General features: G+C 39.7%; 1 long non-coding RNA gene across 1 annotated transcript in view; it reads left to right on the plus strand.

Moving 5' to 3' along the window:
- The first annotated feature begins 7,876 nt into the window (after positions 1 to 7,876).
- The window catches only part of LOC129734753 (uncharacterized), a 35,157-nt gene continuing 28,301 nt past the window's right edge, over positions 7,877 to 14,732 (plus strand). The window contains exon 1 of the long non-coding RNA XR_008730331.1: positions 7,877 to 7,994. This is a non-coding gene — a long non-coding RNA (uncharacterized LOC129734753). The remainder of the gene's footprint in view (positions 7,995 to 14,732) is intronic.

A 14,732-nucleotide genomic window follows, 5' to 3' on the forward strand; every position in this document is an offset into this window, starting at 1 on the left:
CACAAAATACAACATCTTCTCTTTTAATTTGCGGAAAGTGGAATTCAGTATCAGCATTACAAATGTTTCCAGTGTTTGACTAACAAAAATAGAAAACCATTTTTGCTGAATTTTTTCTCAAACACAATTTTCTTTGGAAACACTTGTTCCTGCAATCAACTACTATATTTCTGGGCACTTTGGCTTCAAAGTTCTGAACTAAAGCTAAAAAGGTACAGCCATGCTTCACTTTTTTTGTACCAAAAATGTAAAGAATAACTTAAAAGCCCAGAATTCCTATTAATAAATTATAACCAATCACTTTTTGAAGATGTCAATCTAAATAGTGCATCTGAAACAAGGAATTTGTAAGGATTTTCCTGTAGCCCAATAGATGTATCATCTTCAACTTTCTCTTAGCATGCTATATGGAAAGTGAAAAGGAGGTGACCAGACTTTACTCAACAGTTTCACGTAACACTTAACTCCCAACAGCTTTACTCCCACTTTCAACCTTGCTATGAAAAGGACCAACAATAGACCCTTATGCTTTGCACAGACCTAAGGGGAGTTATTAAATTATACTTTAACTATAAATCTATAGGTCTAATTCTATTTTGAACAAAATTCCCTTACTAAAGTCATAGGAACTTAGGTATCATATTGTTATAATACCACTAACAAAAATGTAATTAAGAAGCATTCTAAAAGGTCAACTATTGAGAAATCAGGAATAAGCATGTATTTTTTACTACTGTAAAAACTGAGAGCTCAGAGTTCAGTCACATTTGGTTAATGGAGTAGGTAAGATGGGTTTCACAGGAACATGAGAAGTAAAATGTATGTGAATATTGCACTGGACTAAATTGAAGATGTGCCTCAGCAGAATGAGGAAGCAGTGTCATGACTAATAATTTTGGCTTTCTGGGTGGCAGATGTAGAAGAAACTACTTAGAAGAACCTAGTCATTCTCTGTCAAATTTATGCCGCAGACAAGATTATGTCAATGCTTTTACAACACCAAGAGTGAATTTGAAGATTTGCTAACAGGAGTATTTTTAAATAAATTGTAATTCACATTTGCAGATCTTTTTCAAGTAATTTGGAAGATTTGCAGGTTTTGATCCAAAACCAAGTAAATAGAAAAAATAGTCATAAAGTCAAAAAGAGGACTACTTCAAGTACACTTTATCCTGACAGCTTAAAAAGGGAAAAGCAATACATTTCTTAGTCACAGAACACATTTTTTTCCTTTGTAAATGACACTTAAATGAAAGTAACATGATTGACAAGTACCTCACAAGCAAGCCTTGGCAACACTTAATGTTAAGTCCATTGCTTTGGCGTTTTAAGTAAAATTCCTTCACAACTGCTTGTCTTTGCAATAACTCCTACAAAGCTCATTAGTGCCAGCCTTGGTTTATCCCCCATGTCGTGCATTTATCCCTGGGATGCATTATCAACATGTGGCACATGTCCTTGACATGCACAGAAGAGTTGCACCCCAGGATAGCAGCATGCATGACAATAGTGTTTACTCTTACTCCTTTATGGTTGCTGGGATGTAACCGAGAAATCTAATAACTGTGACAGTAGGCCTTTAGGTTTTTCCTTGCCTTTCCAGACAGTGAAGCTGCACAGACACTAATGAAAGGTTAAATGAATAGGAATAGCTGACAAGAGGTACAATAAAGAAGGGACTTGGTAATCCACAGACACTGAGCAGAGATCCTTGGCTCAAGCAGAGAAAGGACAGCACATCGTCGAGTCACAATATTTAAAACAGCTTGCTATACACAGAGGCTTTTGTGTCTGGGTACATGTCTGGCTTTGGAAAAAAAAAAAAAGATACTGAAAAGACATTTCAGCATGGGGGCACTTTGGCAAATGTCAGGTCACAAAAAGGGAAAAATGTTTTTTGTTTGCTGTTACATCTTTGTATTCAGCATTAAAAAGCATTGACTAAAAGCACAAATCAAAAGTTTCAAAATAATACATATTTGACAAATATGATAAAGTTGCAACACTAATTTAGTGTGATTCCAGCTGACAGCATGAAGGTGGTGTATGCACACTCAGCTTCATTTACAGCTGGTAACAGTCCATAATATGCTTTGCATACTTTCTAAAACTTTCCCCGTAGCTGAAGAATTCTAACAGGCCTAGCTTCTTCAGTTTTATATGCAGCAGAACTGTAGGCGTAACCAATTGTAATACACCGCAACAACATAGCTAAACTTCCAGACAGTATACCAGACCTTGGTGACTTAAAAACTTTTTAGTGGTTAGCTTATGGCATTTTGATTTCTTTTGGCTTTCTTACGAACCAGCATTATGGACATTCTGTTTTTCATAATTATGAAATAACTGCAATGCCCAGCATGTTTTTAAAACGTCTCTAGCTTTTAATAATTTTCTACAAAAATCTAATCTAAAGGATCTCGTAGAACATTTTAACTCCATGAAAAAAATTTTTAAAAGAAGCAGAAATAACTCTCTAAAGTAACAAATTAGAAACAAATCTGATTATCTGAATTTATAGGTTTTTTACATAAAGTATTTCAAGGAGAAGTACTGAAATAGATGCTGCAGATGAAAAGAATTCTCTCTCAAAAACCTTGATTTACCTGGAATAAGAAAAAAAGTATTTGCATATGTATCTGGAGTATAACACATACATATTAATAACATGTGGTGAGAGTACTGTGGAAAGATTCTAAAATGAGATAACCTCTTTGAACAACCACATTAAATTACAGCAGAACTCCTGAGTGTACTAAGACTCTAATAATCAACAAATAAAGGCTTTTACTAGTACAGCACATAATGAGAGCTACTGTGCAACAGAGGAGGCAAATCTGGTAGTTTATCTCACTGGATTGTATCATTTACTTAAATGGTAAATAAGTTTGTCCAAAGTAATGCTTGCAAAAGCTGCCATATAAATATTACACAGCAATTTTGATCAATGCATTTTTAGAACAAATATGCCAGAATTTAGGGGGTACAAAAATGACACAGAATACAAGGTTTAAACAAATGATTTTCGTTAAGTCATGTTAAATGCTTTTCCTCTAAAATAAGTACAAATTCCTGGATAGATTAGAAAGTGATACACATTTCCAAAATGACAGATATAGTCTTACTTGTTTTGTATTTTATAAGGAACTTTTTTTTATTTCCAGGCATGCACATTTTTCTCCAAACACATACCAATAGTGGACATTGAATCAAATTAAATCACTAAATCAAAAGCCCCATGCAAACCTGCAGACTAGAACTCAGGACTCTTTCATTAAACAATGTTCAGCAAAGAAAAGACTTCAAACTCTGGTGACAGTGTCCAGTGTGCAAAAGCAAAAGGGACAGTGCCAGAAACTCCCATCTTTGAGGGGGGAAAAATATAAATTTTGGTTTTGTTTAAAATCCAATGTTTTACTTGGACTTGTTTTAATGTAATTACTTTGCTGTTGGTCATTTCTGTTTTGCTTGAAATTGACAAGACATGTAGTCAGCCACAAATGACATACATATATGTGTAACACAGAATAAAGCCACCTCAAAGTCTAAGTTCAAGATCTCTGGCTCTGAAAAAAAGCTAGCAATCAGCCCTCCCTTATTCTGAATATTTCCCCACTTCTTCTTATCTATGGCATATCTAATAAAAACATGAAGCTCCCTCTAGCTCTGCAGAGGAGCTTAACTGACCAATGATCCTTTACAGTTCCTTCCCATTTTCAAAAGCAATACTGAGAGCAAGGGAGGTGGTATTTCCCTTACGTAAGTGTTCTTGTTTTTCATTCAGCAGTTTTCAATTCTAAACTTGAAATGACATAGATAATATGTGAGAACATCTGCTATGAAATATGTGAAGTTAAATACTGCTTATTATTGTGCAGCATACTAAAGACCCTCTTAATCATTTCCAACTTACACTTCATTTACCAAAATCTACTTTGAAATCTCACTTGTTTGACAACCTAGCCATGTATGTATTTAAACACACACATGCACGCAAACACACCTCCTGTCCACTTTCCAACTAAGTGCAAGAAAATGTAAAAAAGAATGAGAGATATTACCATAGCCCCATTTTAGAACCCAGATGTTAAGTACAGAGTGTCTTAGTTCAAAATCAATTTGTTTGTATACACTGGTTTTCCAGAAAACCAGTAATGCCAGTGGTAATTTGCTGACTGTATTTTCACCTACCATAATATTTACACATACCATTTGGAATGGCTTTGATTGTTTAATCTCCACTGTATTTCAGTATTGGATACTATGGAATTACAGTTATTTAGCAGGCTATAAATAATGTAGTTGGCATGTGCAATTGATATTTAAAATGTCTTATGACAACTGTAAAAGCCTTATTACAGACTAGCAAATCATTTCTAACAAGCAAGTTCAACTCACAAATACCAAAGCAAACCTGCAGCCCATGCTGCAAGCATGTTTGTTTTATTTAAACACCACACATTTAATGCAGTGTGCAATGGGCCATCCATACAATCTGTAAATAAGAAACAAAGCAAACTTCCAAAGTAATACTGCTATTGCGAAGTTTTCTAAAATGCAACTGAAAAAAAAAAGGGGAGAATTCTGAGTAACAACAGAAAGAATAGCTTACTTTCCCCTCCCCCCTTTAGGAGCTAGTGTCCAATTTCTTCTTTTCTGAACAGCTGTATTATCCAACTTAAGTTGCTCTGCTAATTTCAGTCCCACAAGGACTAACTTGGAAGGCAAAAAAGTACTAGAAAAGATCAATTTGCTGGGAAAGATCAAATGAGAAAACTGTGGGGACAGCACCAGGTCAGAGTGTGAAGAACTAAGCAGACCTGTTCTTCATTAATTTAAGCTCTTTTGGGATGTCACATGCTACCTGTCCACGGGCTTATTGAACCGCCTAACCCTCGTCTCTGTACCATTCTTCTGGGCCCAAGTGAATCATATCCTGCTGCTGACAAATTAGCAGGGGACTGCGGCTGCAACATGAAAGTACTTTTCTTTCTTGTCTAAATCAGGCAGATTTTTGAAAAGACGACACAGCACTGACTCGTGACATGGCAAGATGAAATGAGAGGTCTGGGCTGGTCTTCGAGCTGTGCAGATAAAAGTAATCAAATGACACTCCTGGAATGTAAATTGGCATTCTTGACTGCAGCCATTGCACAACCATGAAACATCTCTGACAGCAAGCAAGATTAGGACAAAATGTTATGTAAAGCACTGAACTCAAAAACTCACTAAAAAATTCAAACTGTAACACTTACATTTTAATATAGCATTAGTCATCTCTGCTTTTGTCTGTTCCTTTACTTTGTTCAGTGTAATCACACAACCGTCTTTTGCAAATACCTCAATAATAAAAATGGAATGTGATTAAAGACATAGATGTGCTCAGTTTTTTCCCCTGAAACACCATGGTGTTGTATTTTTACAAAATAATGTACCAAGGCAGAGTTTTATGTTATATGTGTAAGATGTCTGCTTAAAGGAGCACTTTTACAATATCAAGTCTTAAAAGGAGTTTCAAAATTTGCTCATAACAAATCAAGTTTATTATTTACATTTAGATTTTACTGCATCTAAATTAGGTAAAGATGGATCATTTTAAATATTTACTAAGTAAATTTTAAAATTCATGTGCTCTAGGAATTCAAAGAGGAACATAGATAGAGCTAGATGGTTCATTAATACTGGACAGCTTAAAATGAAACTACTGTGCATCAGACAGCTCATATGCCCCATTAAATTTCAGATTAAAAATTCCTGCAATTTTTAAGGGCAAGCAAAGTTCTACATACTTTTACAGGAACTTGGTATTCTTGTGCAGATCTGCTGATCAGGCTTATTAAATATTACTGTCTGAAATTAACTCAGTAATTAAACTGTGAACATTTGTACTCTGAAACTATGACAAAAACGCTACCCCATTTTCTAATTCCTCTATGGAGATGAGTTATAATACAGAGGGGAAATGGAAGATAATGAAAAACAAAAGCCCACTCCTAGTAAAAAATATTTCAACAACTACTATGCACGGCTAATATACAGGTTAACAAAATAAATATGTAATATCCTGCTTTGATTTCTTCCTTAAAAATAGCTTCAAACCATTTTAACTGCTGGCCAGACATACACACAAAAAGACACTCATTGCCACTTTAATCCTGAGTACACCAGATTATTACAAGAAGTCTTTTGTGCATCAATTTTAGAACAGCTTGACTCTAGGGTAAATGGGAACCATCATAAATCGCATGCTGCTTTCAAAACCACTTTAATTTCTGTCAACGTTACTGTAACCACAGTCCTGAGCACATGCTGCTTTTTCCCCCCTCTTTTTTTTTTTGCCTACATTTGACAGTTGCATCTCCTACACTCCAATGGTGGCTTTGATCACTGAAACAAGACATGTCATGTTAGAGAAGGGAAAAATACAAACCCTCCATCTCAAGCTCTCCTTTCATTCACACCGACATACACTGTATCTATAGTTTGAGTGCTGTATATACATGTATGTATGCACATACAAACATACATGCGTGTACGTGCACATGTGTATATTCAAAGCACACAGATACGTAACATCCCAGGAGTGAGGCGAAAAAAGCAAGGGAGTAGTCCCAGTAACTGAAAATACACCACTTCATCGAATACGGGCTGATTGCTGTTCATCACTAACTGAGGTCAGTCCACTTGTTAACATGAACAGTTACCATTATGCATGTTAAATTTAGCCATGACTCTAAACGTGCTTGTTCATCGTAGCTGTTTAACTTATCTTCACGTCACAACCCAGATAAACGGACTTCAGCCCAATGAGGTCCTCAGTCATTTCGATTTTTAATTTTTGAATTAAGAGGTCATGAAACCCAAGCTCTGCTTTGCAAAATCCCTGCTGTAAAGGAGACATGCATTTGCACAGCACATGAAATAAGCAGCAAAAACTGGCTAAAAGTTGTTTTTTGGGGGCTCCCCCTTCCCTTTTACAGCTAGGGCATCAGCATAACTCTGCAAGTTCTCCTAACATTCGCTGACGAGAGAGGTGCAAACTGCAAGCACATGCACAACAAAAAGAGTTACAGAGGGAAAGGTGGATTTACACGTCTGTCTCCCTGCCGCAGGCGTTGTTTCACACGCAAACACACAGCTCCTACCCCCGCTCTCAAAGGTTACCTTTACATTGTGTGCAAACCTTACTTATTTCCGAGCAGAAGGTGGTGTCCAAAAAAGATCAGACCACCGTATGTCCGATTCAATCCCACTGCACTCTCCCTCCCTCCATACACACACTTTTTTTACACTAGCCCCTCTCATGTTTAGTGGAGGGAAGGAGGTGGCAAAAAGCATGTGGCCATCCCATTTCAACCCCCCAAACTCAAAGTTTAGCACAACCTCTTAGTCATTTTTTCCCCCAATCCACGCAGCACAGGGCTGATTTATTTATTTATTATCCTCCTCCTTTGCCTTGCCCGGCTGCATGTTTATTTGAAGACTGAAACACACCGGATAGCGAGCAGGGCTGCTTGTGTTACTGCACAATTTATTAATCAAATCAAACCAAAGTAAAAGCTAGAATGAAAACGAAAGGCTGCTGGAAACTTCTTACCATCTCTGCATGCTGGTTGTCAAGTGCACCCCCTGTCTCTCGATCTCCTCTCAGCGGCAGTGCCTGCACCCTTCCTTTTGCCTCTGGGCTCTCAGCGCCTCTCTCTTTCGCCCCCTCTCTCCGTCCGCCCCCCACCTCCCCCCCACCCCTTCCCCCCGTGATTTGAACGAAAAGATAGAGATCTAAAAAACAAAAATACTCCTTCCCGCCGCCCCCCCCCAGCAGCAGCAGCGACAGTCTCTCTCTCTCTCTCTCTCTCTCTTCCCCCGCCCTCTCTGACTTTTCCAAAACTTCAGCCCCCAAAGTTCAGCCCGAGCAGCAGAAAGAAAAAGAGCTTTCAGCGGAGAGCTGGAAGTGATGGGAGGAGGGACCCAGGTTCGGGTCAGAGCCTCCACAGGTTGGTTTGTTGTTGTTGGGCTGTTTGGCTGGGGAAGGGGAAGGGGAGGCGGCGGGGGGAGGCTGCGAGCGGGTCTGAGGGGGCAGCGTTGCTTCCTTCTAACCTTACGCTCTCGGGCAAGGGCGGCAGAGAGGGAGGCAGAGGGAAGGGGAAAGAGTAGCCCGGGTGGGCGAAAACGTAACCCCCCTCTGTCTCGTCCCTGTCCGTACCCCGTTACCCCCCCCTCCCCCCCAACTTTCTGTGTCAGACGGGGGCTGCGGCAGAGGCCGTCCGCGCCCAGCTGTCAAAAACGCCCAGCGGCCGCCGCCAACTTTGTGGTGAGGGCGGCCGGTAGCGCGGCGCGGGGCTGACCGCCCCTCTCTGCCTCCCTCTTCCCCCTCTCTCCTTCCCGCTCCTCTGCCCGGTTCCTCCTCGCAGCGGCTGCAGTCTCTCCCGCTGCTTCTCCTCTTCCCTATCAGCTCCAGGCGCCGCTGGAGCGAGCGAGCGAGCGAGAAGGCGGCAAGGAGAAAGGTGGAGGGAGGGCTGAGAGAAGGGAGAGACACGGCGGAAAATTAAGCGTAGCCCAGCGGAGGGGGTAAGGAGCCGGAGGGGGAGAGGGAAGAGCGTTAGAAGGGAAGCGAAAAGTTAGGCAGATGAAAAGTTTTCGCTTGTGGTGCCGGTTTCCCGCTTCCCACCCATTTCTCCATCAGCTCCCGGGCTCTGCTGCGGCGGCTGCTGCTCGATGTGGGATCTGAAGAAATGTTTGTAAAAGGGTGGTGTTGTGGTTTTTTTGTTGTTTTTTTTTTTTTTTTTTGGGGGGGGGGAAGGGAGGCGGGAGGAGGTGAGCCGTCACGGTTGTACGTTTGCAGGGAACAGACAAGAGTCACATCTGTGTGTGACACGGAGCCAAACCGAGCGAAACCCTGCCCCGGCGACGCCGGGGAAACGCAGGCGCTGCGGCCCTCGGCGCGCAGGCACACAACGGCCGCCGCGCGCGTCCTGCGGGAGCGCGCGCGGGGGGGCGGGGAGGGCCGTTCCGCGCCCTCCCGCGGCCGCACACGCACCGCCCGCCTCGGGGCGCTGCCCGGCGGCGGGGAGGCGTTGCCGTTAGCGCTCGTTCGGGCCGGCGACCTCGCTGCCCGGCCAGCCCCTCGGCGGGAGAAAGGCTGCGGGCCGCAGGTCCCTTCTTGGCGCCTTCCCTGCGAAGCCTTTTCCTTACCCCCGTTCGCAGCCGATGTGAAGCGTTCTCCCACACGTCTCCCGCGCACGGCGCTGAGCGGGTGGCAGGTATCTAATGCGTCGCATGGGTTGTATAACAAAGGGAAGGTGATAGAAGGCTATCGTGCTTTATCTGCAAGAACCGATTGCCGAGCTTATCCGACCATCCGTCGTGTCCTGCCAGTGAAGACGCTGAGGGCCACTAGTGCTACCAGAATTGCCTCCTGTCCCCAGGCCCTGTATGAATACAATGTGAGGACTGAATCTTTAAAAAGTGAACATTAGGAGAACTTCTCAGGTGACATGAAATACAAGTGATAGGATGTTTTGCCTCCTGCGCTGTTTTGGCATGACTGGATGCTTTGATGACGCAGCAGGCACTTAGAATTGAGAAGAGACAGGTCAAGTGTATGCATTCAGTAGCTGCTTGGGACTGATTTTTCCTTGCCTCTGCTATGGCCTAAAACCACAGCAAACTCTTCATGTAATGAACAGCATGTCCCTGTGATTTACCAAGTTTCCACATGTTTTACCAGTTTTTGCCATCTTTTGTTAATTGTGCATTTCCCATGCCTGTCAAAAGATGGAAGGGTAAATGGTCTATACTAGTATCAAAACCAGGGTTTCACAAAAACCTGCTTGGATATATCTCAATGTTTTCTGCATTTCTGTGGAAATTTTATTCAGTTTTCTGGGTATTCATCAGATACCTTCAGTAGGAATAATAAGTATCAGCTTATGGAAAGGACTTGCAGTGCCCAGACTTCATTGGGGTTAGTTTCAAACCTTGAGCTGTAGAGAGCATGTTTCAGGCCCAGACAATGATTCAAAAGGTTTTTGCATTTTTTAGGATTTTTCTTTCTTTTTTTTTTCTTTTTTTTTTTCTTTTATTTTTGGTACAAGTACTATGACCAGCAAAGATTTCAAGTAATTTATGGTCATTCTAAAAAAAATCACAGTACTATTTAAGCCCTGATTTGATGTGTTTTCTGTCAAAGGGGAGAGATAAGAAAACCCTAGTTAATTACTTCAGAGTCCCATTTTATCATACAGAAAAACGCATTTGCCCTTTTGAACCAGTGAAGGGCCAAGAAGTTGTCAAAAAATTGTGTTCGCACAGCCCCCTAGTGGTTAAAGCCTTGACAAGTTCACATCAGTGTCTCATGAAGGAGGGAGGATCCAAGATAGCTTGATGCAGACTGAAAGACAAGTACTGCAATCCTAGCTCGCAAAAGACATGGTCACCTGCTAGAATAAAGATATGCCATAACCATTACAGGCCTAATCTTTACTATGCAGTTTCACAGAAGCGAATCAAAGGCTATGAACAGGTACAGCTTCATGAAAGAAAAGACTTATACTAGGTAGACAGCCAATCAACTAAATTTAAAACCAGGTTTCCTTACTACTTTGCAAAAGTGAGATTTTTTTGAACTGGGGCTACACATTTGAACGACATATTCCTGTATGCACTAAACCAGTAGATTACAGTGATAATAAGGTATACCACAAACTAAAAATTTTTATTTAAGCTCTAACACATCAAAGAACCCAGTAAGTGTAACACAATCATTAATAGCTGCCACTTACTTTATTTTTAAAGATTTTAAGTAATTTTCAATGAAAACTAATAATGCCTTATGGAGGCATTCCTTTGTTATCTTGCTTGGTATTTAATTCAGCTTTTTAAAAACTTTTTTTCCTTCCACCTGTCAATAAGCCAGTGGCTTTTGTATTGACAGTATATTATAGTCTCTTGAAAGCTGCTGAGGAGGTAAAATAGCTGGAGGCAAGTTGGCTGTTGGGAGTTCTGATTCTTGGGTTGACAGTATGGGATTACAGGATAAACATTGTGGAATAAGACATTCCTGCTCAGAGGATCAGGAAAATAGCTAACTGGTGACATTTGAATGTACATTATCATTAGACGTCAGACTAAATAACCTCCAAACTTTTCTGAAACTTCGCATCTTTCAGACTCAACCTTCAGTCACATACACAATAGTGTTTTAAATTTGCATTGAGTTCTTACTTTCAAATCTACCTATGTGGTATATTCTGAGATAATCTTAAGAAGATGGGGCCCTTATTAAAATACTGTACCATCCACCAGCACAGTGACATTTGTTTCTTTATATTGCTGCAGTGACTGTGATGTCAGCACACATTATAGATATTGCAGGAAATGGCAAGATATCTTTACTTGTAGTTCAATGAAAACCTCAAAAGACAATATACAGACTCAAGCTGTGACACAGGACAGTCTTATGACTTCTCAAAGTGTGTAATTATCTTAAATTTTGGAGATTGTATGTAAGGTTTCAGAGAGTAGGAGCAAAGCCTAAATGTTTCCTTGCTTTTTGTTAGTGAAGAGAGCAGTGTCTCTAATGGTTTCAGCCACATCAACAGGAATATCTGTCCTGTACAGCAAATACCTTCTCACTGTAGTTTTCCCTTCAAAACCAGCTATAACCACCATAAAGAATTAGTAGTACTCAATGCTCTGAGATTAATTAGCATGAACAAAGTTAGATTTCTTCAATTTCTTGTTAATTTTCCAGATTGGAGCACTGAGATGTTGTGAGTTTGAGATAGAGTCTGAGTAGGAACTGCAGCTTGAGAGGAATGGAAGTATAAAACATCTACATTGTGATGTCTCCAGAGTGTGGTGTTTCTCAGCTGTCTCGGTGTTCCTTCTCATGGAAGGAATTTGTGGTTCCCTTGATCTTCTGCCCACTTAGAAAACCTGGAGGTGCAGTCCAGAGGATGTGCCCTTCCAACAGAGCAGAGGTGGGACATAAAGCACCAGTGGCCTGTAAGGAGCTATAGCAATATATCAGACTGAAATCCTCCATATTTTGATGGGTGACAAGGTGAGAAAGAACACTTGTAGAGTGTAATTATAATTGAATGTAAATGAAAAACCAGTTTACCAGTATAAAGAATCTCCAACAGAGAAATGATACCCAGTCCTGAATATAAAACCTATTTTCTGTGGTCCACAACTAGTAAAGGGGAAAAAAATCCAGTTCAGCATAAAAAAAAAAGATCAACATTTTAGATGAATACAGTTATGAATTCCTAATCTGGTTATTCATTTTATTCAGAAATACAGCTGTAGCATCCATATGCATACTGAACATCCATATTAAGTTCCTATGCTGCATATTACTCTACAATTGTTAGGATGGTTTATATCATGACTTACACAAAAGGTAGGCTCCTACTTCCTGTTAGGTTTCTTTTTTAGTTTTTTTCATTGTTTTTTTTTTCTTTTTTCCCTCTTTTAAATGCTTTAATTTTAGTTTTATGCTAGTTAATCTGTCGGATTCTGACATTTTGGGAGAACTACAACCATTTTCAAGAATCCAATTAGGAAAGAGTATCTGTACATTCATTGTAAAAAGGGGTCTAATGCTTTCCCTGGCAAACTATAATTTCCTGGTGTTTTAGAGTAATAGTTTGAAATTTGACCTGAGGTAGGCAGGGTGTCAAGGATACTACTTCTGAAGGAGTTCATATAAACTTCGCTGTGGACCACAGGGATCTGAGCCAAGAAGTGAAAAACTAGTGACCAACTGTAAACATTTTGTTTAAAGTGAGTTGCCCAGGGTTACACAGGGGCTCAGAGACGGGTAGAATCTGGTTTCCCAGGATGGGATTTAACTGCTTCATCTGTTTTAACTGTTGGTCTAACTTTCCTGTCTCATTCATCACACACCTTAAAACTTCAGTAGTAGATTAAGCAGGAGTCTTAAGAAAGAAGCTTCGTTCATTATACAGACACTCATTTTTGTTTAGAGAATATCACCCATTCTGTGTACTTGATACAGACATGTCTTATAGGGAGAAAACCTTACATGATCACACAGTTTCAGACACCACGTGCTCATCACATGAAAGGGCTGAATTAATGTTGTGTGGACACTCATAATGATAACATTTCTTAACTTCTGAATATGTAAGTTTCTAACCCCTGTTAACCAACTGACAAAATTCGTTATAAAGTTCATGAATGTATGTCAAATAATAACACAGATACTTTAGTGTTATGAGTCAAAAAGCATTTTTGTCATTCAGGAAGTGAATTTAAGAGCAGCTAATTATGTTTCCTTTGCCTCTCATACTAAAATACTGAAGGTGATTTGAAGTCTGTCCAGCACTTAAGTATTGCTAGATCCTCCCAGTCATAATGGTGTTTTCTGGAGATGAAAAAAGGTTGTAACAAGCATATCCATCTTTTTTCTTTTTGGACCATATCCTCTCTACCCAATCTTTCCTAACATTCTTTTAGAGGTTGCTATCACACAGTTTGATTTATCCTAAACTTTCCCAAAGGCATTAGCAGATGTTCTTAAAGACAAACGTGCTTGCAGTACTTTATGAGCTCAGCTGAAAGAATATATATTAAAAGCAATAGATACAGATGTTACTTTGTAGTTCTGTAACAGCTTTTGTAAGGGACATTAGAAGTTTTTAAACATGAGCAAAGAAACAAAACTGTTCAACCTACTTTAGAGATGAAGAAATAAGGTGCAGTAAGTTTCAGCAACGTAAAGTAGTAAAGAAAGTTAAAATACATGTTTTGGATCTATTTGCTAGTTCTATGGCCAACCTTTCAACAATAAGAATACACACATTTACATTTAAGAGCTCTCTAGATTGAAGTTTCTTCTTTCTCTGTTGTCACTTCCAATCTCTGTCCATCAAAATTGTTTTCTATAGCTTAGTAATTGCTAGTCAGAGACCACACATAGTGTTCTACATGCATTCTGGAATATGTCTCAGCTTATCTCATATAACACTTGAGGGTATTTTTCCCAAGTGAATCTCAATGTTTTCCAGTTCTCTTAGTGGTTTACCATTTGTTTTCCTTATATTCCTGCAGTCAAAAGTGATTGCCTTAGAGAGCTGGTTGTAATCATGATGGGAAAGTCTCTTTTTTCTTATCCAGTTTAACTGTTATAGTCTTGAACTTTAATTGTGGATGGGCTTTTACTTATTTTATCCTGGTATCTTACAATAAACATTTGTGCACTTAGCTTTCTTTTATAAATGAGTTTTAACAAATAGAATGTCCCATTCACACCTAACAGTCATGAGTGGCTCAGTATCTTAAAAGCAACATTTGGTTATTTGAAAGATTACTGCTAAGATTTCCCTACTTCTAGCAGAACAATTTTTCTGCTGTTTCCACGTTGCTTAAATGGATGTGGCAACTTAAGCTGAATACAGGACAGAAAAGTAAAGCAGGCTTTAAATAATGTGGCATTTTAAAATTTCATTTATAATTGTTTCAGATATTAAACTACAATTTGATCTTCATGTCAAGAAAGAAAAGAAGGCAGAAAAATTGACTGCTTGATCCTCAACTTCTTTCCAAAGACCAACTTTTAGATTTCAACCTCTCAAAGCAGAGGATTCAGCTACTCTGATGGCAGATGCTTAATACATCTTGTTTGAACTTGAGCTCAGTTCTAAGCCTCACACCCAAAGATTTAGTTGGAATGACGGATACTGTCGTGCTCTTTAGTATAAATA

This window comes from Falco cherrug, chromosome Z, assembly GCF_023634085.1.
Source record: "Falco cherrug isolate bFalChe1 chromosome Z, bFalChe1.pri, whole genome shotgun sequence".
Lineage (NCBI taxonomy): Eukaryota > Metazoa > Chordata > Aves > Falconiformes > Falconidae > Falco > Falco cherrug.